This window comes from Nannospalax galili, unplaced genomic scaffold (assembly GCF_000622305.1).
Source record: "Nannospalax galili isolate Female #2095 unplaced genomic scaffold, S.galili_v1.0 scaffold388, whole genome shotgun sequence".
Lineage (NCBI taxonomy): Eukaryota > Metazoa > Chordata > Mammalia > Rodentia > Spalacidae > Nannospalax > Nannospalax galili.
Window position 1 is genome coordinate 5,580,518 of NW_008360304.1, and position 24,579 is coordinate 5,605,096.

Below are 24,579 nucleotides of genomic sequence, written 5' to 3' on the forward strand. Positions count from 1 at the left end.
TGGTTCTCTCTTTTGATTTTATATTGGAGTCGCCAGATTGCTTTTGTCTTCAGGAGTTCCCACAGAGGCCCAAGTCAGATGAGGATCAGATGCTCTCAGGCTTTCTCCAAAGGTCTGGATCCCTCCAAGAAAGATGTTGTCTTCAGGAATTTGGGGGTTCTACTGCCTGGGAGCAGGGCCCAGGAAAGATGCTGGTCTCGGGCAACTGGTAGCCCTGCCACCCAGAGATGCAAAGGACATGGGGGCAGAAAGAGGCCCCAAGGGCTCCTGGGCACTGCACTGAGGAACTGGGTTGCTCTGGATGCAAAGGATCGGGAAGCCAAGAGGTCAGCCCCTGAGGCCAGCAAAGAGGCTAGAGGGTTGTGCAGCCCAGGGATGCAGAGCAAGGTGAGGGCAGGATGAGGCCCAGAGGGTTCCTAGGGACCTCGAAAAGGAACTGGGTCTGTCTGGATGCAAGGGATCAGGAAGCAGTGGTGATCAGGAAGCAGCGGTGGCCCCAGGACAAGCAGTCATCCCCAGCGTCCAGGAAAGAGGCTGGTGGGCTGTGCAGCCCAGGGAAGCAGAGGGAAGTGAGCCTTACTGTTCTTATATTCATATTCTTATATTCATTCAAAAAACATTTAACACCTGCTATATGCCAGCTGTACATATAATGCTGGAGATGCAACAATACAGATGAATCTCACCTCCTTTAAAGATCTTATAATTCAATATACCAAACAGGCAAGTAAATAAGCATGATAAAAAAAAATGATAGGTGCCTGGTAGGTGTAATTTCAAGATACTGGGGGAAGAGGTGAAGGTACTCTGATAGGGTGAACAGAGAAGAGATGTTAAGAAAGTCTCCCCACTAGGTGACCACTATCTTTTCAATTCTGTGTTTCCCTGGTTTAGGGAGCACATTCCACCATGATCTTATTTTTTCTAATGTAGTATATTTTGACTTTTCCAGTACCTTCCTCTGCAATCAAAAACTACACTGCACTGCCTCCTCTTTAATTAAACATATTTCATCTCACTTTAATTTCCCAAGTCTTGATTCAAGCCCTGTTCCTGTCCAAGTGCTTTCTCCTATCTTCTAAGTTCCTAGCACCCAGAGCACCCAATGCTGCTTTCTCCTGATAGCTGACATCTTCATTTTTATAAGAAGGTTGTTATCAGGGGTTAACTGAAAGGCCATGAAAGGCAGGGGTGAAGTCATTCATGTCATTAATTCCCTATGATGTGCAGCATGTACATGGCTACTTAAGGTTTTATTTGATGTTTTAATATTCATTTTATAAATTTTACTTGAGTCACTGTGTTGAGCATATATCTCAAATATGTATTATGAACAACAGATTGAGAACAGTCAAGGTCATAAAATCTCCAAGATGCCAAGTGTTGTTTGTTTGTTTTTTGTTAAGACAGGTCTCCCCATAGCCCCAGCTGGCCTGGAACTTGCTATATAGACCAGGCTGGCCTTGATCTCAGAGATCCACCTGCCTTTGCTTCCCAGGTGCTGAGATTCAAGGAGTGTGCCACCACACCTGGCAAAAGTTGTCTGCTTTTGCCAAAAAAAGCAAAAAGAATTATTCAATAAAAAATGAGCTATAAATCTGCATAACTGTAGGCATTGCCATTACAGAATAGACTAGAAATGTGGAAATACAGAATATGATGGAAATGTAGAGAGATGGTGCAGAAACAAGTCATGAAAGGAAGTGGAGGGATTTGGAGGGAACAGGGTTATGTTGAACTGCACATCTTTAATAGGCACAGATCAAAAGACAATCAATGAATTTAACATTATAAATCAGGTTCGCACTATAAATGTTGACACCAAAATAATACAATAAATATAGTTAGGGGCCGGAGAGGTGGCTCAGAGGTTAAGAGCACTGACTGCTCTTGCAGAGGACCCAGGTTCGATTTCCAGCACCCACATGGTGGCTATGTACTGTCCTTAACTCCTGTTCCAGGGGAATCGGAAGCCCCCTTCTGACCTCCGCCACATTGCACGACATGGGTGCACTCACATACATGCAGGCAATACACTCGTACATATAAAATAAAAATGATAAAATACTAAAAAAATAAATAAATATAGTTAGAAGGGGAAGACAAAGTAACACCATTTTTTATGATAATGACAGCTAATAGGGAAATGTGTAGAAGCAGAGGCAAAAGACATCTACATGAAGGTGCACTATAAAAGTGGCTCATGGCAGGCCAGTTTCCATTCATTCATATGATTATTATCTCCATGCCTCTGAAGGAGATTAGCAGGGCCTGGTTTTTTATCTCCAGTTCCTAGCACAATCAATTCTCATTATTTGTGGTTGTTCTATTCCATAAGATCACAACAAACAATCACCCAACGCTATGCTCCTAGAAAAACCTAGGGCTGGGTTCCTCCAAGCCTCCACTGTCAGCATTTTCACCAAGCACTCAATTCATCATCTTATGGCTATGTGTTATATTTATGGACATATTATTTAAATATACATTAAATATTTAGTAATACATAATGTATAACTGACTTGTTAGCATTGACCTCACAACCAACAAGCTCATCTACACATGTGTTGCTCTGGAAAGCACATTACATCCTTCTCTTGCTTAGACAGCACTTCAGAAGTATGGTTATGAAAATTACAGACAAAAAAAAAAAAAAACCCCAAAACCAACAACCACACAAAAACTCAAGAAATGTAGAATTAAAGAGACCAGGAAAGGGACACTTGTTTACAGTATGGGAGTGGAAACAGGAAGGCAGAAGTAATCCTGTTCCATCCAACTGGAGGCATGTGCATTGGGAGACTTGGGCTTTTTTTTTTTTTTTTTTTTTTTTTTTTTTTTTTTTTGCCTGTAGCCCTAGCTGTCCTGGAACTCGCTATGTAGACCAGGCTGGCCTCAAACTCACAAAGATCTGCCTGCCTCTGTCTCCCAAGTGCTGTGATTAAAGGCATGCACCACGCCTGGCCTGGGCTTTATTTTTTATTTTCTTATTTATTACTTTTATGTGCATGAGTGTATTGTCTGCATGTAATTAAGTGTACCTGTGTCGTGCATTGCCCTCAGGGGCCAGAAGAGGGTGTCAGTCTCTGGAACTAGAGTTACAGATGCTTGTTAGCCGCCATGTGGATGCTGGGAACTAAACCTGGATCCTCTGAAAGAGCAGTCAGTGCTCTTAACCACTGAGCCATCTCTCCAGTCCTAACTTGTACTTTCATATGCACACATACCCATGAATAACTGGTAGAGCACTACAATACTGATTTGAGGATTCCAAATAAATTTAAGCAAAAGTAAATTAAAATCCACAAATGAGGAACAAACAATGAGTGTATTTATAGAATTGATCAGTCAGTGGTTCCCACCTTACAACATCTATAGGTTATGGCTATTAATGTCTTTAACTATTGTGATATTGGATTATACATATAGCAAGAAATGTCTATAAAAATACATCAAGGCTAATGCATGTATCTGATTAATGCACATACCTGTATGAACTTTCTTCTTATATAAAGGCAGCTTAGGGAGTTTTGGAGGTAAGGGTCGTCGAAGAAGAAGTCGGTGCTGTTGTGGTTTTAATGAATGATGATCACTCTTTTTCATAACTGTTGGTTAACTAAGAACTGACTCTTTTTGAGAATATTTGAATTGTTGCTGAAAAGTAATTAGTTAGAATTTAGAATACACCCTAATGAAAATGATTCTTTGCTAACATTAGACTGAGTACAAGCAGAATTTCGATATAAGAAAACAATTACTTAAATCTTTTTGGATTCAATTAGGATTTTATAAAAGGTATTTTAAATATAGGCTTAAGCATGAAGGTTAAGAGAGAAAGAAGAGCAGTGAGAAAAAAAGACACACCCCAGAGCATGGGTGTGGGCTTCTCAAAGACTGTAGTCTAGGGGGCTGGGAGAAGGCTCACGGGTTAAGAGTACTGACTGTTCTTGTAGAGGACTCGGTTCGATTCCCAGCACCCATATGGCAGCTATGAAATGTCCTTAACTCCAGTTCCAGGGGAATCTGAAGCCCTCTTCTGACCTCCGTGGCATTGCGCGACACGGCACACTCACATACATGCAGACAATACATTCACATACATGAAATAAAAATAATATATATATTTTTTAAAGTAGCCTAATATTGTCAGGTCAACTGTTTTTTTGTTGCTTTTTTGTTTTGTTTTGTTTTTTCAGCACTGAGGAGTGAACTTATGGCCTTGATCACGCTAGGCAAAGACTTTCCACTGAGTATGGTGGCTCACGCCTTTAATCCCAGCACTCAGGAGGCAGAGGCAGGCGGATCTCTGTGAGTTCAAGGCCAGCCTGGTCTACATAGTGAGTTCCAGGAAGAAAAAAAAAAAACTTATTTACAATTTTACTGTTTATAAGTAGGGAGTGGTTGTACATTTGTTATCCCAACCCATGAGGGGCTGGGACCGGAGGATCACCAGTTCCAGGCCAATGTGGGCTACAACGAGGCCCCGCCTCAAAAACATTTTTGGTTAGATTCATAATTAATATCGATTTTAGAAATACATATACTATTATTAACTAGGATCGTTCTAACATTTCCGTGTGAGTACCAATCCAATCTGCGGATGCTAGTTCAGTCAGTAAATGGTGACACCACCCACGCCCCGAAATGTAGACGTGACATTTCCTTCACTACCTCCCAAATAATAGGGACATTTTGGGTCAAAAAGATGCGGAAGATCCCTCTATTACACAAGCCTCCGAAGCCCCACATCGCTAACCACTCACAAATTGTTTTCTTCTATAATAATGACTTGTTTTCGGTTTCAGCCAGTATAGTTGTCTCATAACTATGCAATTCAAAAATAAGATAGGCTTTAAATACAATATGGTTTGGCAGGATTTGAGGGAATCCCAGTTAGTACTTTTACAAGTCAGAGAATGTGCACGCCCCAAACTGCGCCTTTCACCTCTCGCTGGCAGGACTTCCAGAGTGCCTGGCACCGCCCTGTTCCGCCAACCGCCCGGCAAACGAGCCCCTTATCCGCAAAGGGTAACTTGCAGGCCAGCCGTCAAGGCTTGCTTGGTGGCAGCTGCTGCAGGCAAGTTTGCTTCCTAGTCTGAGAAGATCCTGGAGAGGTGGGCTCCTACACTACCCAGCCTCCCACCAAACCCGCAGCTCTCCGTCTTCCACCTCCTTTTCCCGAGTCTTGGAAACCAGTAATGGTCTAGAGAGGTCTCTAGTTAGGTCTCGGTGTTTCTGTAGGATGCTGTTCCAGCATCCCGACTGCTACACCTCATGGAGCAGAGAGACCCTAGCAACCAGCAGCGCTAGGCAGGTAAACCTGCCAGCCAGGGACGCGCAGGCGCCGCAGAGCCCAGCGCGCGGCGGGGCCACCAGTGCCCTGCCCACCGACTCCGCCCACATGCTCCCCGGACCCCGCCCTTTCGCTGCCCAAGGCCCCGCCCCAGGCCGGCGCCCACTAGCCCTACTCCGGCGCTGTAGGATGCCAGGGAGGCTTCGGGCCGTGGAACTGGAGAAGCGGCTCCACGTGGCTGCTGTAAGGAAGGCTCTGGTGACGATTGTTATTACTATTCTTATTCTAACGACAGTGATCACTAGTATTTATTTACTTTTCTCCTTGCCTAGGTACTTAATTTGGGTGTCTAGAGTCTTGGCTGACATTCTCTAATAATGGGGCACCTTTGCACAGCTGGGTACTCTTTTCCCAGTAAAAACCCCCGCCTCCAAAGCGCACGTTCTATGTTCTTTCTCTTCTCTTTGATGCAACCCGTGTCGTCTTTCTGATCCTTTAAAGTTCCTGGTTGAAGTGGAACTGTGTTGTAATAGGGCATTAGGCGGCAGGGGTTCAAGAGAGCTTTAAAGGGAACCTAAGTCTCTCACTGCCATAGTGATTTGTTGTGATGACCTTGTTGTTACTTATCTCTTTGTCATGGTGTCAGTGAATCTGTGTGTACAGTGTAGATAAATCATGTGTGTTTGCCTGTATGTGCATGCTTCTTGGGATATTGGAGAAAAAGCATTGGAAAGACTCCATTAGGGAGATGGGGAAATCCAACTGGGAAAACAAGGGAGCTCTTTCTCCAGGCATCTTGGCTTATAGTTGTCCTAAGTAAAGGTGTGGGAACTTTAAGTAGCACATCAGAAAATGAGGTACTTTCATGTATTAGACACACACGCACACACACACGCACACACACACACACACGCACACACACCTTTGAGGATTTTCAAATTTCATTTACTAACCACGTCTTCCTTTTTCTCCTTAGGACCAAGCATATATTTTGAAACAATGAAAAAAGTGGAAAAATAGTAATTTAAAGAATCTGGTAATATCTTGCAAGTTATTGTCCTCTAGAGTGTTGACATGTGGTTTCCCCTTGTAGATTATACGTTGTAAGTCACACCCCCCCCGAAAAAGGGAAAAACATGGCTTTATTCCACTTTTGCCTGTGTCTGTAAGAAAGATTGATTTGTTTCCCAGAAAGACAAGAAAACAGACCACGGAAGGCAAATCTGATAGCCAGATTTGTCTCAAGTAATGTTTACTGTACTTATTTTATAAATGTGGGAAAATGATTCTATTCCTAAGGATAAAAAATGTGTGTATGTTTCAATCTCTAAGTCAAGTTCTGAATTCTTAAAAGTCACTTGACCCACAAGAACTATTGGTATTCAGTTTTACTAACTGATGCTTTGCTTTAAAAATTCATGCTTAGTTCTGCATAGTCAAAATCAAGGCAATGCATTTGTTGATTTAAAAAAATGCTTTGTCATTCTTTGCACATTTCTTCTAGAAACTACCATCCCAGGACCTAAGATGGTTTAATATGTGCCTTTCTAAGTTGTCAGTATTTTGTCTTCCATGACTATTGCTACCACCTAACCTGAGCATTTAGGAAAATGAGATAGTTATTATGAAAATTAAATTCATAGTTTGGTATGTCTCATATGTGCATGTCAGTTATTCTAAGACATCTTTTATATGCTTTTTCTATGGGAATGATACAGATAACAGGGTGGATTTTTGAAAGCATACATCACATTCAATTTTGATTACTTTAGTGTTTTTCAGATTTATTACTTTTGAAAATATTGCTACCTCAATTTTTATCATTTTAAAATATGACTACTGTTCTGTCTCTTGAAGTCACTCCCTCTTTAGTTTTAAGGTACAAATTTACCTGCTTTGGAGTACAGTCAGCCTATTCATATGTTCCAGCAGCTTTGCAATTTGGCAGAACCACTTCTTGTCAGAAGGAACCGCAATGCTTTTACTCTGTGAGCAGAGTATGAAGGTGGCTAAGTTAATGGTGAGCACCAAGGTTACAAGCATCCCGCATCATTTCTTATGCTGCTAAAATGAGATAAAAGCCTTGTGCACCAAAAAAAAAAAAGAGACTTGTATACCCCACGAGTAATGCTATTGATTTTTTTAATTGGTGGGGCATGCTCAGAGAACCTCAGATTTGCTTTTGGTGAAAGGATACCACGCTCCTAGAATGATGGAAAATGTGTTGTGCATATCTCCATTATTTTGCATAGACCTATCTTGGAGTGATGATTGATTTTCTTTTCAAACAGGACAGAAGTTTGTTAAACAGTTTGGCCAGTGTAGATCTTATCTAACAATTTACTGTATGGAAATAACTAGAGTACTTTGTGTTCCTTTGCTCAGGCTACTTTTTTTAAGTTCATTTAAAGAATGAATAGTTCTTTTTGAGTGCATATTGGCTCAATATTGAGTCCTCAAGGCACTAATATGCTTTGAGAAAGGGCTGTTCTTCTTGGCCTGGGTTTACCTATTGATGTTAGCTGTATATTCTGGAAAATGTCTTTAATTTTCTCCATTGTGTGGCCTCAATGCATACATCTATGTCAACTGTCTTAATAAATGTCTTAATAAAGATATTTGGAAGAAGCCGTTGTTCTCCTAATCCATTGTGTTTCAGTGCAAAGACTAAAACTTTGTTTTTGATCTTCATTATTTTTGGCCAGTTGTTTCCTTTTCTCTTTCAAGATGGATGCGATTTCCTTTCCTTTGTTTGAATTAGAGATCCTGGGATTGAAACCAAAAAACCAAAACATTGCCAATAAGGAAATGTCATGTGATTTACATCACAGAATTAAAACAACATTTCAAATGCTTGAAAGGACAGTCAGTGTCTGTCTGTCCTTACCAGTGTATTTATGAATTCAGCCATTTTCTGGAATGAAATACTGGATGCCTACTCTGTACCAGTCAGTTTGCTAGGCTGCACTTTAACTTTATTGATCAATGGTTAATTGGAGGCTTTACAATTTTAACCATTGAAATGAAAATTTAAATGATTCTCCAAGTCTCACTAATATAAAACTACTTGAAGTTCTCTCTTTCTCTCTCTCCCCTATAAAACTGGGAGACTTTTAAAAACTGAAACAAATAATCTGCACACCTTGATAAGGTGTGTGAACTTCATAGCTTCTGCTCAGCCCTCAACAAGTGCCTGTAACATTTGGAAATGCTTTGTAATGACTTATTCATGACAGGGTCAATGGCAATTCATAATCTTAAATGGTAGAAAAGATAATTTGCTTTTCAAATCTATCATTCTGCTTTATGCTCACTGTCTGGACTGGGCATGTATTTTTTTTTATAAAAGTCTAGTAAGACTATAGATTGTGTAAGGGGAGTAATGGTGGAGATGAGTAGAGGTTGTGTGGACATAACAGCGGTACCTGGTAGTCTCTGTTGATAACCCCGCAGTTTTTCTACCTCAGCAAGATAGTTGGAACTACAGCTTCTGTTTCACTGCCATATGGCTTACAATGCTGTCACAGTTCTGCTAGATTTCCACTTTCATAATATGCTTCATACTAGACATTTTTTATCAGGATTGACATTAATGAAAGTTCTAGAACACTATGTCTCTCCTCACCTGCCTCATTTGACAACCTTCTTTACTGATACAGATAAGGCACCCTCATTGCCTCCGGCAGTCATTCTAGGTGAGGTAATTTCCAATAAAGGAAGAGATGTCTAGGAGCTGGGGTGGGGTATTGTTCTTCCTTTCCCTGCACTTCCAAGCAAAACAGCCCTACTTCTGTGAGTTTAACATGCTATAGACTTGCTTTGAAAAGTAGAGTCTGTGGTTATAGCTTTGCCTACAAGCCACCAAACCGCATTGTCCTGTACCTCTGTTTCACAGTGGAATGTATATTTCCTCACCGTGGCAGGAGGGGTAGCTTCCTTACATCCAGGAATTCCATACATACCATCTCTTTACAACCCACCCAAAATCAGACCAGAAGGGATATGTAGCTGTTACGTACCACTGCTGTCGACAGGTAGAAAAAGACAGACTGTTCTCTTCTTCCTCAGCCCCAACTTCAAACCCAGACCCACCGCATTGAAAAGATCACTTCCAGAGGATTTGTAACTGAGTGTATCACTTTACTCACATGTTCGTACTGGAAGGGGGGAAAAGCCTCCCTACCTGCATACTTGCACATCTGGGTGTTTTCAGTACCTGCTTGTGGGTCACTTGTGGCACACGCCTTTAATCCCAGCACTTGGGAGGCAGAGGCAGGCAGATCTCTGTGAATTCAAGGCCAGCCTGGTCTACATAGTGAGTTCCAGGACAGCTGGGGCTACAGGGAGACCCTGTCTCAAAAAGACAATATATATGAAGAAGAAACAAGTAGTAATGGGGACAGTGATGACACTAGCATTCTGAAAGGAACTAAAGCTGAATACTACAGTGATAGAAAGTCTAACCAGGGGGTTAGCAGATCCAGTCTGGCACAGCTCAATAAGTAGAAATTATTTAGTTAGAAACAAGAAGGACCGGTTTGGCAGATCTTGTATTGTGAACTGTGAAAGGACCTGGGATAAACTGGAACAGCTGTGATTTTCAGACCCATACCTAAGGACTAGATTTGGCCCAGTGTGTTTCTCAGAAAGTGTGTTTCCCTTTTTCATACCTATTTTCATAGGGGAAAGAGAGGTGTCATGTGTAATGTGTAGAAGCAGTAGACTGATTATAGCCTTGAATGCTTCAAGAGCTTCCTACAACAGTGGAGGCTGGGATTTGTTAATGAATTGTGACAGTTTCTGGCTAAAAGAATAAGGAAGCTTGTAGGGGAGGGCTATTGAGGAAATGGAAGAGAGGCCCTTGTCTCCTGTGTGACTGCTCGACCACTGTCAAGTGGCCTCCACTCTACAGAAACAAATGCACAAAGTTCAGCAGGCATTTCCTTCCAGGTACCCCATTTCACCTCTCTGAAGTAGAAGGGAAGGGTTTTTGGTGGGGAAAGGATGAAGCATGGGAAGTTGGTTCCTTCTGGGGAGGACGCACTGACCTGGTCAGATACAAGATCGAGATCTTGTCTCCTGAAATCAGTAAAATATAGTGGATTTGCAGTTTGTTTTAAACAGTAGGTGCATTTCTTAAGTATTCACTCATGAATTTATATAAGAAAGACTATTTCTAAGTCAGCACCAGTCTCACCCCATTCTGTTTCCACAGAGAGCTGTGAGGGGATTATTGGGAGCTGTCATCTATATTATTAATCCAGAAAACTATCAATAGCTGCAGTTGATTAACCTCTGTAGACCAGTCCCCCCCACCAAAAGTCCTTCCCTGTTCATACCCTATGAGTCTATTACTAATTTCTACTCAAACAATTATTAATCAATAACTCATGGTATAGCTAAATAATGGTTGGATGTGTTGGTATTTTTTCACATGTATTAGAGTACAAATGTCTATACCTCTATTCAATTTGCAAGATGATTTTATTATTAAATACTATCTGTCAAATTTTGATGGATGGAAGAATTCATATTGGGTATTTCTGTGACTTAGTGGCAAAGTCATGTGCATGCTTTGTAGATTTTGATCTTCTCTTTCCCCACCTTCCTTGACTTTAATTGACTTTTAATTATAAAGTAATTTGATTGTTGGAAAAAAATAACTTAAAAGTATAGAAAGTGAAAATCTTCTTCATCTTCTTCCCAATTCCTGAATATTTGGTGTGTGTGTGTGTGTGTGTGTGTGTGTGTGTGTGTGTGTGTGTATGTCTGCATCCTCTGTCTTCCTTCTCATCAGAAAGGGAGGCAAAACTGATACCCTTGGGGGTGTCCTGGCCCCTGCTTAGGTTCCGGATCCTGTGTCAGACCATCATTGCTCACAAGCTTTTTGATTACGTGGTCCTGGCCTTCATCATTTATTTTTAATGGGGCTTTGGCTACTCTAACATTCCTCCTTCTGAAGAGATAACCCTAAAATCTTTTAAGGATTAGATAAAAGCTCCCAAATATTTTTGACATTTTTGGCCTTTGGAACAGAGTAGGTTGCTAAGAGGCCCAAGCACATTGTGAGTTTTAGCCAAGAAACTGATTTGAGGTCTTTTTACCCTAACTGCCTAGCCAATTCCTACTTCCTATTCTTATCATACCATCCTCTGAAGAGATTACCCAAATTACCAATAGGGAATCAGGATGCAGACTGCTCTGGCTTCTTTCATGCTGAACAGGGACGTAGGGTGAAGCAATTGGAGTACCCCTTCAGTGGGTCTATCTAAAAGACCCCCAAATTGCATAACTCTTATCTCAAGGAGGAAAAGAAAGTCTTTGAATTCTGAATAGGAGATGTGAAGGAGAAGTAAAGGCAAGAGTAATTAACATTACAAGTTCTAGACAGGGAACTAGAAAAAAGTCAGAACAGGGCAATTTTCAAATGTTCATATGAGAGTCCATGGGAATTTGTTGACAAGGGTTTCCAAAAGCATCCCTCTATTGGGTTCCTCCTCATTTTCCTTTTGTCTTCCAAGGCTGGACTCTAGAGTGATGGATTCAGGATTTGCTTTCAGGTATTTTGATAGTTGTTGGAGTGGTTAGACTCAGTGTCAGTTCCTCTCAAAGCCTTCACCATGTGGAGGCAGGATCCGAGGGCTCTCAGGCAGTCCCCTGCATTCTCAGCCCCTCTGTCAGAGAGAGGCCAGAGGGAGGCCAGAATTCAGCACTCTCTGGCAGTCTGCTGAGATCAGAGCCACTACACCAATGGAGGTTGGAACCCACCCTCTCAGGCTGTCTCCAGACTATTATAAGATGTAAAAAGATCACCATTTTTGTTGACTTGGATATTTCTTTTGAAATTTTCTCAGCTGTCCTAAGAAGCAGTAGGTATAGATCACCTTAATCTTTCTTTTTAAAAAATATTTTATTGAACTTTTCTACATTTCAGACAACAGTTCTTAATCAAATTAAGACCAGCTTCCCCATCCATGACGCCACACTGCCCCCTACCTCTACCAAGCCTCATGTATTCTGCCATACATGTTAAGTCCTATCTGGTCAAGCATTTTACCCGAATGTCCTTCAGTGCAAGTTCATCCACTGGAGTCTATTTAGCCTATCCAGGTATCTTAAGGAATGTCTACTCTCCCTCACCCAGCAGTAATGAGTCTCTAACAGTTCTCAGGCTAGGGGCCAGCCCATTGCCCATTTCCCTCGCACCGCTCTGGGCCCTGTCGGATTGAGTTGGCATGGGTCTTGTGCTCAACGCTATCATTGCCACAAGTTCACATGGGCAAGCTTACTGTGGCCTGAAAGCCTTACTCTTTCTAATATCAGCTCTGATTTGACAGGCTTCTCACCTTGATCCTCAGTCTGTCCAGGTATTATTACAGAAACACTGAACTAGGTATTATGAAACTCACACATTTATTGTAGAAAAATATTATACAGATGAAAAAGAAAAGCAAAATTTCATATTATCTTTTCACATAGAGGTAGCTGTTGTTATTTTCATATTATTATGAGACATTCACAAAGAAGAGAAAAAAGAAAAAGAGAAAAGGCATTTTACATACAAATATGTGAACATACATGTATACTTTTTCAATTTTACAATATTTTGTGTTATGTTATTAGTCTATAAATACTTGAATGCTTCTAAAAATATAGGAACTTTTTCCAAGTAGCATAAATATTTTAAAGCTTTTTGATAAAAAATATCCCATATTTATGTTCCAAAAATCTCAATTTAAGCTCATTAGCTATGACTAGGAGTATTCATTTTACTTTAATCTATGTGATTCTGGGAATTAGCAATAGTTTAGTCGGCATTACTCTGAAATGGATAAGAGAATGTCAGAAGCTTGATATGTGTTTCATCTTCTACTCCAAGAGAGAACTCACTGAGTGATGCATCTTCCACCCAGCAATGGAATATTCTGTAAATCCACATCCCTTAGTGCTTATTAATGTGCATTCACTTTGTGAGGAGTTTATTAGAGATTTTGAAAACTCAAGGTGCACTTGAACCAAAGAATGTGTTTTTCTCTTCCACTCCATGAGAGAACTTAGTGTGTGATGCATCTTGTATCCAGCATCAACACATTATGTTTTATAATCATACTTTTAAAAATATTTTATTTATTATTTTTATTTTATGTGTGTTAGTGTATTGCCTGCATGTGTATAAGTATGCCTGTGTCGTGAAATACCCAAAGAGGTCAGAAGAGGACATTAGATCCCCTGGAACTGGAGTTATGGATGGTTGTTAGCCACCATGTGGGTGCTGGGAATCAAACCAGGATCCTCTGCAAGAGCAACTAGTGCTCTTAACCACTGAGCCGTCTCTGCAGTCCCATAAGCTCATTAAAACTGTACTTACTGTACGACAAGAGGCTTATATGAGCCTTTGGATAGGAGAGACTGTCAGAAGCACCTTCTTTTAATTAGCATGGTATTTGATTCAGGGTTGCTTATTCATTATACATCCTGAAAAGGCCCAGTCTGCCTACCTAACAGAATTCTTACATGATTTAAGCTGAGCTATGTGGGTCCTGAAGTTTGAATACAGACATCACCATTTACTAATAATGTGACTTTGCTTAAGTTACTCAACCTTGTAAGCCTCAACCCCCACATCTGTAAAAGTGGAGCATAATGGTACCACTCTCTATAAAGTCATGAAGATTAAATGAGATCACCCTCAGAGCATATTGTCACAGTGCCCAGGAGCATTGAAAATATTCAATGGGACTCAGTTGTTCCAGCATAAGGAGCCGAGTTCAGATCCCGAGAACCCCGGTGAAAGGCAGGAGAGGTGGTGTGCATCTATAACTCCAGTGCTCAGAGAGCAGGGACAACCAGGTCCTGGGGGCTTGCTGGCCAGCCAGCCTAACCAAAATGATGAGATCCGGGTTCAGTGAGAGATCCTGTCTTAAAAATAAGATGGAGGGTAATAGAGGAAAGCATCTGAAGTCAACCTCTGACCTTTGTACATGCATGCATGGGCTTGTGTAACTGCACAGTCATGCATACATCACACACACACACACACACACACACACACACACACAAAATCAAAAAGTTAAAAAAAGGAAAAACTGCTGAAAATATCAACCATTTTTTCTCAACAATTCAATCATTATTGCGTGTAACTGGCTTTGTTATTAAATCACATGAAAATGGCATGTGAGCTGGAGGTGAAGTCACAGGGTCCACAGAGTATCTGACTTGGATATGGAGTTTTAAGGGGAGGTACTAGGATTGCCCTGTTTCCATAGAAGGTGGAGATGAGCTCTGTGGTCTGTATCAGGTAGAGAGCGAAAAAAGGATCACTTGGGCAAAGCCAAGCACCTTACAATTGAAGCCCTTTCTCCGAAACAGAGGTAGAGAACACACACTGATGGCCACCTTACCACAAAGGAAGCTGCATGCAAGGCCGGGCAAACAATTAGCCAACACTGAACAAAACAGACCCCAAAGTCCTCATTGCCAAGATTACAATGACTCCTCCTGATGATATAACCATAGGAGACTATCTGCATCTAACAGCATGACTTGCAAATACACAGAACAAAACCACAAAATTACGAAGAAATATTGATAAGTCTATCTCCAAAAGGGATTGTTGTTGTTCCTGTTAAATGCATGTCTCAGAAAATAAAAGATCAAGTCAACAAAAGGATAGAATTTATAATAACTCGGTTAATAGGCTTGATTTAAGAGGCATACATTGATCCCTGTGTCCACTAAATAGAGATCACACATCCACTACAGTACACATGAAATATTTTACCAAACTGGATGAATGCTTGGCCACTAAGATAATCTCTGGGAATCTCAAAGGATACTCTGCAGGTCCCTATTTTCCTGGAGAGGAGGCTGGAGCGGGGAGGCTAAGTGTAGGATGAACTTGAACATTGGTAGCTCCATGATCTGCCTTGAGATGAATTTGTAATTGAGGCCAAGTTTGTGCCATGTTTTGTTTAAAAATATTTTTATTAATTCTTTGAGAATTCCATACAATGTATTTTGATCAATATTCACCTTTTAACCCCTCCCAGATCTATCTCCTTCTCTATCTACACAACTTTCTGTCTTTATTTTGTGCTACCCATGTACTCTTGGGTATGTGGCCATCCACTGCAGTATGCTCAACCTACCAGGGGTCAACCCTTAAAGAAAACTGACTCTTCCTCTCCCAGCAGCTCTACATTGCCAATAGTTCCTCAGCAAGGCCTGGGCTTTGTGCCTACCTCCCCACTCCATGCTGAGATTTTGTCTGGCTTGAACTTGAGCAAGTTTTGTGCATGTTGTCACAACTGCTGTGAGGTCACATGTGCAACTTTCCTGTTGTGTTGGGAAAGCACTGTTTTGTTGTAGTCATCTACCACTCTGGCTCTTACAGTCTTTCCACCTCCTGCATAGCGAGATCCCTGAGCCTTGGGAGGAAGGGAACATGATATAGGAGTCCCATTTAGGGCTGAGTGCACCACCATCTCTTATTCTCTGCATGTTGACTGGTTGTGAGTCTCTGTGATAATCGCCAGCTACTGTAAAAAGAAGCTCTTCTGTTGAGAGTTGAGAGATGCGCTACTCTATGGGTGGTGTAATGTTAAGTCATTAGGAATTGTTTTACTATGATGTCCATTTAGCAGAATAGTACTACTAGGATCTCCTCCAGGGTCTCTGACTATCTAACCACAGGCTTTTGGTCTCGGTAATGGTGCCAGGTATGGATTCCAGCTGGTGGAGCAAGCCTTAAATCCAATCAGAAAGTGGTTGTTTACTTTGAGGACACTCTTGCCACCGTTACACCAGTGGGTGTATCTTGCTAGGTTGGTCATTACTGTGGTTTACAGGGTTTGCAACTGGGTAAGATTGATGATTGCTTTTCCCTTATGGTAGCATACATAGCACATTCCAGCACTACGAGAACTAGCCAGTAGGGATGACTCTTCAATGTCAATACCAGCTTGATTTCTCTATGTTCTATGACTCATGTATATAGTGTCTTCAGCAATATGGTCTTACTGGAGGGTAGCCAAGAACAATGGCAATATTTGGGAGTCTATGGGGCCACACTGGTCAACAATTCCAGAAGAGGTAACCCATTCCTGGCACTTTTTATTTGCTGACATTTGGTGTCTGGTAGGGGCATTGTCCCCCATTTCAGGGTAACTCCATTTAAACTCTTTCAATATATGCATGTGTACATATTTTAGGACGCTTCTACAGTAGTAGGTTTCCAAAAGGCCTTTAATGTTACTTATCTCTCCCCATACTCCCTCCTCTACCTTACCTTCTCATCCCCCATCACATTTAACTCTTCCTGTCTCATTATTCCCCTTTCTGCCTTTATAGCATTGCATTGTATCTTCCTTCCCTTGAAAGCCCCTTCCCCATGGCTCCTTACTAGTTTCCTGACTTCCATGGGTTTTCTAGATGAAATACACATATCTAAAGATTCAAAGCTAACAATCCACATATGAGAGAAAACATATGAAATTTGTCTTTCTGGGATCAGTTACCTCACTCAAGATGATTGTTTTCAGTTTCATCCATTTACCCATGAATTTCATAATTTTTCTTTTTAAAAAGATGAATAGCATTCCATTGTGTAAATGCACCATATTTTCATCTTTCATCAGTTGGTGGGCATCTAGGTTGTTTCCATTTCCTGGCTATTGTGAATAAAAGCAGCAATGAACACAGATGAACAGGTATCTCTATAGTAGGATACAGAGTTCTTTGGATCTGTGAGCAAGAGTGATATAGCTGGATTATGTGGTGGAGCTATTTCTGACTTTTTGAGGAACCAGCACACTAATTCTGTAGTGGCAGCACTAGTTTTCAGTGCCATAATTTTAAGGACTGATGAAAAAAGAGGTATCTCCAGCTAAATAATGATTCAGTGGAGTGTGAAGGTCCAGTGACATCACTGGAGTTGGTAGTAGTTCAAAGACAGCAAACAGGGAAAGCTGAAGTAGCACAGAATGAGTGGCAAGTAGCCTAGCAATGGTGCAGACCCTTGGCCATAGGTTAGCATCAGGTTCATGGGCAAAATTTGTCAGGAAATTACAGTCACTGTCACTAGAATACCTAGTTTTGATTTGTATGTGTTTCGAATTTCAAGTTTATTTTGCATTTACGGTTACTATGTGGCTGTATTAGCAGCTAGATCACATCAAATTTATGTTTTTGTGTATAACAGAAATTGATGAGGTCAACTCTAGAAGTCCGACATGAATGCTCCACTATTTACTCATGTTAGAGAAACACAGTGTAGTTGGTTCTCCTCGCATGAATAGAAGACAAAGCACAGAATGATGTTGAATAATGAGTTGTAATAAAAAGCATTAAGAATGAATACTAGCACTTGGACCACGTGCTGTTGATTAGTCATGCTGCTAAGTACTGTCCTGGATTTCCTCATTTATGCCTTGCAGCTGTGCTGTGAGGTAAGCACTTTATATTTCCTCTTTTACTGATAAGTAAAATGGGGATTAGAAGCTTTAAGAAGCCCGTCCAGCCAGGCATGTTGGCGTATGCCTATCATTTCAGCACTCAGGATGCTGAAGCAGGAGGATTGCAGAGTTGGAGAGCAGCCTCGGAAACCACAGGCAAAAGAGGAGAAGGAGGAAGAGGTGTGGTTGATGATTTTTCCAAAGTCACTACGACAATAAATAAACTTGGGGATGAGGTTTGAACATAGGCCATTGTCACCCCAGAGCATCAATATTTCACCACTCACCACTTTCCTGGACCAGCTTGCTTTGGCTCTACACATTGCAACCTAGCCAAATCTAGACTGAGGCTCACTTGACTTGTGGCCACATCAGGCTTTCATTTCTTTGAAAGTGCAACTGAAGAGCAATTCAAGATCACACTAAAAGAAAAGCCTTTAATTAGGTACATCTTGTATCAGAAAATTCAGAACGTTTAATCATTTCTACTTTCATTTGGGAAAACTTGGCTTTTCAGAGATCTTGGATTATGTTGATTTGATATTTGATGCCTTTTATTTATTTTTTGTCACCTGTGGCACAGCAGGTGTTCAGGTTTGGGACTACATATTGATCCAATAAACACTTGAATGGATACATGCATGCATGCATGCATGGATAGATGGATAGATGAATAAAAGGACCTCTATTCTACTTATAAGTAGATCAGACTCCAGAAGGCTGTTCTCAAGAATATTTGTCTATTACTCCATAGTAACTAAAATAAATGTAACTAATACCCCGAAGTATTTCCACTAAAGAGGGATATAAATCTGTCCTGTGAAACATTAAAATCATGTCTACTTTTCTCCTTTGAAGTTGTGTACAGTTTATCCAACACCTTTTCCCAAAGAGGCTGTTTTGGTCACCATTGAAAATTGGAGCATTTAACATCCCTCCCACCCCTGATGACATCTGCCAGTATTTTGAGTTTCACTCTACCTTACATACTTGATAAACCCCAGTAGTAAGTCCCTCTCCACCTACTCCATATTGTAGACGATCAGGAGGAAACCCATATGGAAAGCTCTTATTATAAATCTGTGGTCACACTTCTTAATTCCACAGGGGAAAATGGTAACTTTACAATGGATAGCGCCCATACATACCGCATGCTCCAACTTGTGATGCACTGAAGATACATCACTTAGTAGTTGGTACTCTTGCCAAATACACATACTTTAACTACCTCAAGGAAATAAGATCAAGCTGGGGGACAATCTATAACTGGCTTTTCGAAAGTGATTAGGTTCCCAAAGGACAGCTTGAAGAATTGTTTCAGATTAAAGGTGACCAAGAGACGTCATAGGCAAATGGAATGTGGGATTTCGAGTTGGATCCTAGCCCAGGAAAGGGATGTTAACAAGATAATCTATTAGAGTTGAAGGTTAATGGTAGACTGATGATAATTCCTTGAAACTGACAGTTGTATCATGATTATATGAGAGCTTCATTTCAAAATTAAAATGTAAGAAGAAACATTTTAATCTGCAGTGGCTAGCTTTGAATATTACCCAGCTATCATAATAGCCATAAGGCATTTGTTCCAAGTTTCAAGCAATTATTTCATACACTGCCCTAGCTCCTTCCTCAACCTCATTCACTGGGAAGGTTCCAGCAGACAAGTTTCCTGCTTCTCCTATCTTCCTGACTGAGCTGACCTGCTGCCCACTGTGCATTTATTCAGTATGTGCCATCTCCCTGTCTAGCCAAGAAAATTGTTCCAGAAAATAGTCCTTTTGTGTCTTGCTGCATAATCTCCCTCCATCTTCCCTCCCTCTCTCCTTCCCTTTCTCCCTCCCTGATAATTTCTGGAGCCAAGGAAATAAGATGTCATATCTTCCATCTTAAAACAAAATCAAAAACGAAAACAAATGCTCAAGGCCCTTCCCCTGTGAGAGAGCATCTGCACATTTTACCCCGTAACAGTAAATCTTCCGAAATTCCTTTACAGTTGCTTTCTCTAATTCATCCCCTCTCTTCCCTTTGAGGAATCATTCTAAAGGACTTGTGCCTACTCTTCCATCAATGAGAACTCCCCTCGCATGATTGCTAGCTGTCTTCTTGTCTATGCTCCCAGAGGTTGGTTAGAACCGTCCCCCCTTTCCATGACCAGTCATCAGTTTATCAGAAGCTGACGCCTTTCCCTTCCTTGAGATCTGTGCTGAGCAGGCTTCCCATGCCTTGCATTGTGAGAGCCAACATCCTGTGACTGGGCCTTTCCAACCTCATCTACTACGATTCCACCATTCTCTTTGTCATACCGTGTCAGCCTTGAAGATGAGCAGCACATATTTCTTTGGGGCCTTTATACGTGCTCTTGCCTGGCATTCATATTCCCCAGACCATCTGCAAGCTGGTTCCACTCTCCCTCCTGTCAGCCCTTCCTCCCTCATGTTCCTTCTCAAATGTTGCTTTCCTAGAAAGGCCTTTCTTGGTAATCCTATATGGAATTTCAATTCCATATCACTCTTTCTCTCCCACCTATGCACATACTTTGTGCAAACATAACACATGTGCAGACCTGTTCCTCTTCCCTGCTGTATTCTCTAGGAGGCACGTCACTCCTGTATGCTGAGTTACCTTATATATGGTCTCTCTCTGCAAGCTGGACTGTAGGTTCCTTAAGTCAGGAATTTGTCTCTGATTCATGCACTGTTACATCCCCAGTGACTCCAATAATATCTGAGCGCAGGAAGGACTCAATAAATATTTGTTGAGTGGATGAATGAATGTGTGACTGCACCAAAACCTCCACACAAACATTGGAGAAACAGGCATTGAACCAATGGATTTACCTATACCTTGGTCAACTACCAGCAACAATTCAACATGGTGTGTTATTTGCACACATTCCCAGCCTGCTACACTAACCTCAGACATCCAATATTTGTTGCACTCATGTTGTTCTTGTTGCTATGTTCTGTAGCATAATTTGAATCAAGTATTGTGATAGTTCTAGCATTGTTCTTTCTGCTCAGGGTTGATTTGTCTATAAGGGTCTTTTGTACTTCCAAATGAGTTTTAGGATTTTTTTTTCTAGTCCTGTGAAGAATGTTTTGGGAATTCTGATGGCAATTGCATTGAACCTATATAATGCCTTTGGTGATATATGGCCATTTTCTCAATATTAATTCTACTAATACATGAGGGGGAGGGGCATCTCGCTTCTTGTGTCTTCTTCAGTTTCTTTGTTCATTGTTTTAAAGTTTTCATTGTAGAGATTTTTCACCTCCTTGGTTAAGTTTATTCCTAGGTATTTTATTTTCTTTTTCTAAGGCTATTATGAATGGGATTTTTTTTCTTTGATTTCTTTTTGGCAAGTCAATTAATGATATATAGAAAAGCTACTTACTTTTGTATGGTAGTTCTTTTAATCCTGCTACTCTTCTGAGAGTGTTTGTCAGACTTAAGAGTTTCCTGGTCTTCATCATTAGATTCTTTTAAATAAATATAGGACCATATCAATTGTAAATATGGGTACTGGACTTCTTCCTTTCCTATTTATTTTATTCTCTCTCTCTCTCTCTCTCTCTCTCTCTCACTCTCTCATATGGGTGTCTCTCTGTATGTGTGTGAGAATATGTAAGGGGGCTCACATGTGCCATGGCACACAGGTGGAGGCCATAGGACATCCTCAGGTGTTGGCTCCAGACTTCCAGCTTAATTGAGGCAGGGTCTCTCTTGTCCATGGCTGTGTATGCCAGGCTGCCTGGCCCTCAAGCTTCATCAAGTCTCCTGTCTCCTTCTTTCATCTCCCAGTAGAGGTGGACTGGGATTACAGATGTTTACACTACTGCATGCAGCATTATGTGAGTTCTGGGGATCCAAACTCAGGTCATCAGGCTTGTACAGCAAGTGCTTGGCCACTGAGCCGCCTCCTCAAGCCCCTTTCTTTCCTACTTCTTCCCTTTATATTTCTCTCTCTTGTCTTACTGCTCTAGCTAAGACTTCAAGCACTGTATTTAATGAGAGTATAGGCAGTGGACATCCTTATCTTGTTCCTGATTTCACAAGAAAGGCTTTCAGGTTTCTCCCACTTAGTATAATACTGGCTAACAATTTGTCATATACAGCTGCCCTAGTTACTTTCTATTGCTGTGAAAAAACACTCTGACTAAAACCAATGTGGGGAAGAAAGGGTTTATTTGGCTTACTTGTCTTGATCACAATTTATCATGGAGCCAGGGTATAAACTCAGGACAAGAAGCTGAGCACAAACCACAGAGGAATGCTGCTTGCTGTCTTGCCTCTCTAGACTATGCTGAGCCTGCTTTCTTTTCTTTTCTTTTCTCTTTTCTATTCATTTCTATTCTTGTCTTTTGCATGTGAGTGTATTGTCTGCATGTATGTAAGTGTACCCATGTTGTACAATGCCCACAGAGGTCAAAAGAAAGCATTGGATCCCCTGGAACTGGAGTTACAGAAGGTTGTTAGCCATCATGTGGGTGCTGGGAACTGAACCCAGGTCCTCCACAAGAGAAGCCAATGCTTTTTAACTGCTGAGTCATCTCTCCAGCCCCCAGCTTGCTTTCTTATACATTCCAAGAACACCTGCCCAGGGGTGGCAATGCCTACAGTGGGCTATGCCCTCCTATATCACTCAGCAATCAAGAAGATGCCTCACAGACATGGCCACAGGCCAATCTGATAGAATACCCCAATTGAGGCTCCCTTTTCCCAGGTATGTGAAGTTGAAAACTGATGCTATCCAGCACAATAGCCTTTATCGTGTTGAGGTATGTTCCTTATATTCCTAGTTTCTTCAGGGCTTTTATAATGAAAGGATATTGAACTTTGCCACATAGTTTTGCATCTGATAATATGATTTCTGCATCTAGTAATGTGATTTCTGTCCTACAGTCTATGCACTGTATTAAATTTATTGATTCGTGTATGTTAAATCTTCCTCACATACCTGGAATGAAACAAATTTGATCACAGCATATGATCTTTTAATGTGTTGTTGAATTTCATTTACAGGTATTTTTTAGAAATTTTGTGTCTATATTCATCATCAAAAATGGGCTATAGTTTCCTTTTTGTTATTTTGTTCTTACCTCATTTTTGTTTCATAGAATGAGTTTGGTAGTGTTCCTTCCCTTTTTATTTTATAAAACAGTTTAAGGATCATAAATGTTAGCTCTTCATTAAAAGTTTGATAGAATTTGTCAGTGAGTTTATGTGATGGTCCTGGACTTTACTTCAACTCTTTATCACTGTTTCAATCTGATTAGTCATTATAGATCTGTTTAAGTTATTTATATTCTCTTGATTTATTTTTTATAAGCCACATGCATGAATGTAGGTGTTTATCCACTTTTAGATTTTCCAGCTTTGTGAAATATGTTTTCACAGTATTCTATAATGATCCTCTGAAATGTATTGGTAGCTGCTGCATTTTAGTCTCATTTAATTCATTTCTGTCACAATCTTTCATATTTTTTGTTATTGCTTTTGCATTTGACTATTCTTGTTTTTTTAAAGACATTGAAGTACATCATTTAGTTATTTGAGATGGCTCTGATTTTTTAATGTAAGCACTCATAACTATAAACTCCTTTTAGAACTGCCTTTGCTGTATCGCAAATGTTCTGGTAGCTGGGGCTTCAGCTAGATCCTGTCTCAAAAACAAACAAACAAACGAGGTTGTATTGTTCAATCTCTATGCATTTGAAACCAATCACTTCTTTAGTTTCTTTTGATCTTGCCCTTCTAGTTTTATTCCACTGTGATCTGGTAAGACATAAGAAATTATATTTATTCTATATTTGTTAAGATGATTTATGACTTAAAATGTGATCTACCATTAAAAAGTTCCTTGGACTGCCAAGATAATGTATTTTTAACATCTTTTAAGTGTAATATTTTACAAATGCTTGTTGAGACCATTTGATCTGTGATGTAGTTTAACCCTGAAGTGCCTGATGATTTTCAGTCTGGATGAGCTACCTACTGATGAGAATCAAGTACTGAAATCAGCCAGCTCGTATCAGGACCTATCTATCCTTTATGTGCATTATTGTTTTATGAGACTGAGAGCCTCACTCTTTAATGCATGCATATTTACAGTTGTTGTATCTTCTTACCAGATTGTTCTCTACAATAATATGTCGTCACCTTCTTTATCTCTTCTAACTAATTTTGGCTTGAAGTCTGCTTTATCAGATATAAAAACAGCTATCCTGGCTTCGTTTTGGCTTCTGTTTACTGGGTGTATTGGCTCCCATCCTCTTGGGTTTTTTAATGCTCTCTCTTTTCACTTCCATTTATCTATGCCTCTTCTTTTAGGTTCTTTCAACATCCTTCACTGCTTTAGGTTGTACATGCTAAGGTTGATGCTATTTGTAAACTGCAATGACTTCCAGGTTTCCATACAAACATAGCAAACTTTCCATAGGTCAGAGATTGTAAATTAGTGGCCTCTGAATTCGTCAGTTATACAAGTTAACAAACATAACATTCAAGCTTTGACAATCCTTCACCATTATTAAATCAATTTTTAATATAAAACCCAGATTTGGGATTTCTTTTGGACACATGCACATTCTTTCTGCTGCTACCTTCAGTCAAAATATATTTTCCAGGCTATGGCAGCACCTGACACATATGCTCTACCCATTTCACTCACTCTTCCCCATTATCTTTGTGGGCAGTTACTACTGACTGAAACCACAGGTAGGGAAATGACTTAGAGGCTAAAAATACTAACAGAACTGACTGAAGCAGGCAGCGTGATCACACTTATTCCAAACCATCTCATCCCCCCCTGGGTATTTAGAACATGGAGATATA

General features: G+C 40.6%; 1 protein-coding gene across 3 annotated transcripts in view; it reads left to right on the forward strand.

The window, feature by feature from the left end:
- The first annotated feature begins 5,479 nt into the window (after nucleotides 1-5,479).
- Nucleotides 5,480-24,579, forward strand: part of Lcp1 (lymphocyte cytosolic protein 1) — an 85,159-nt gene continuing 66,059 nt past the window's right edge. For all 3 annotated transcript variants that reach the window (XM_017795922.2, XM_029559266.1, XM_029559265.1), the window contains exon 1: nucleotides 5,480-5,536. The gene's annotated coding sequence lies outside the window, so the exon portion shown is untranslated. The remainder of the gene's footprint in view (nucleotides 5,537-24,579) is intronic.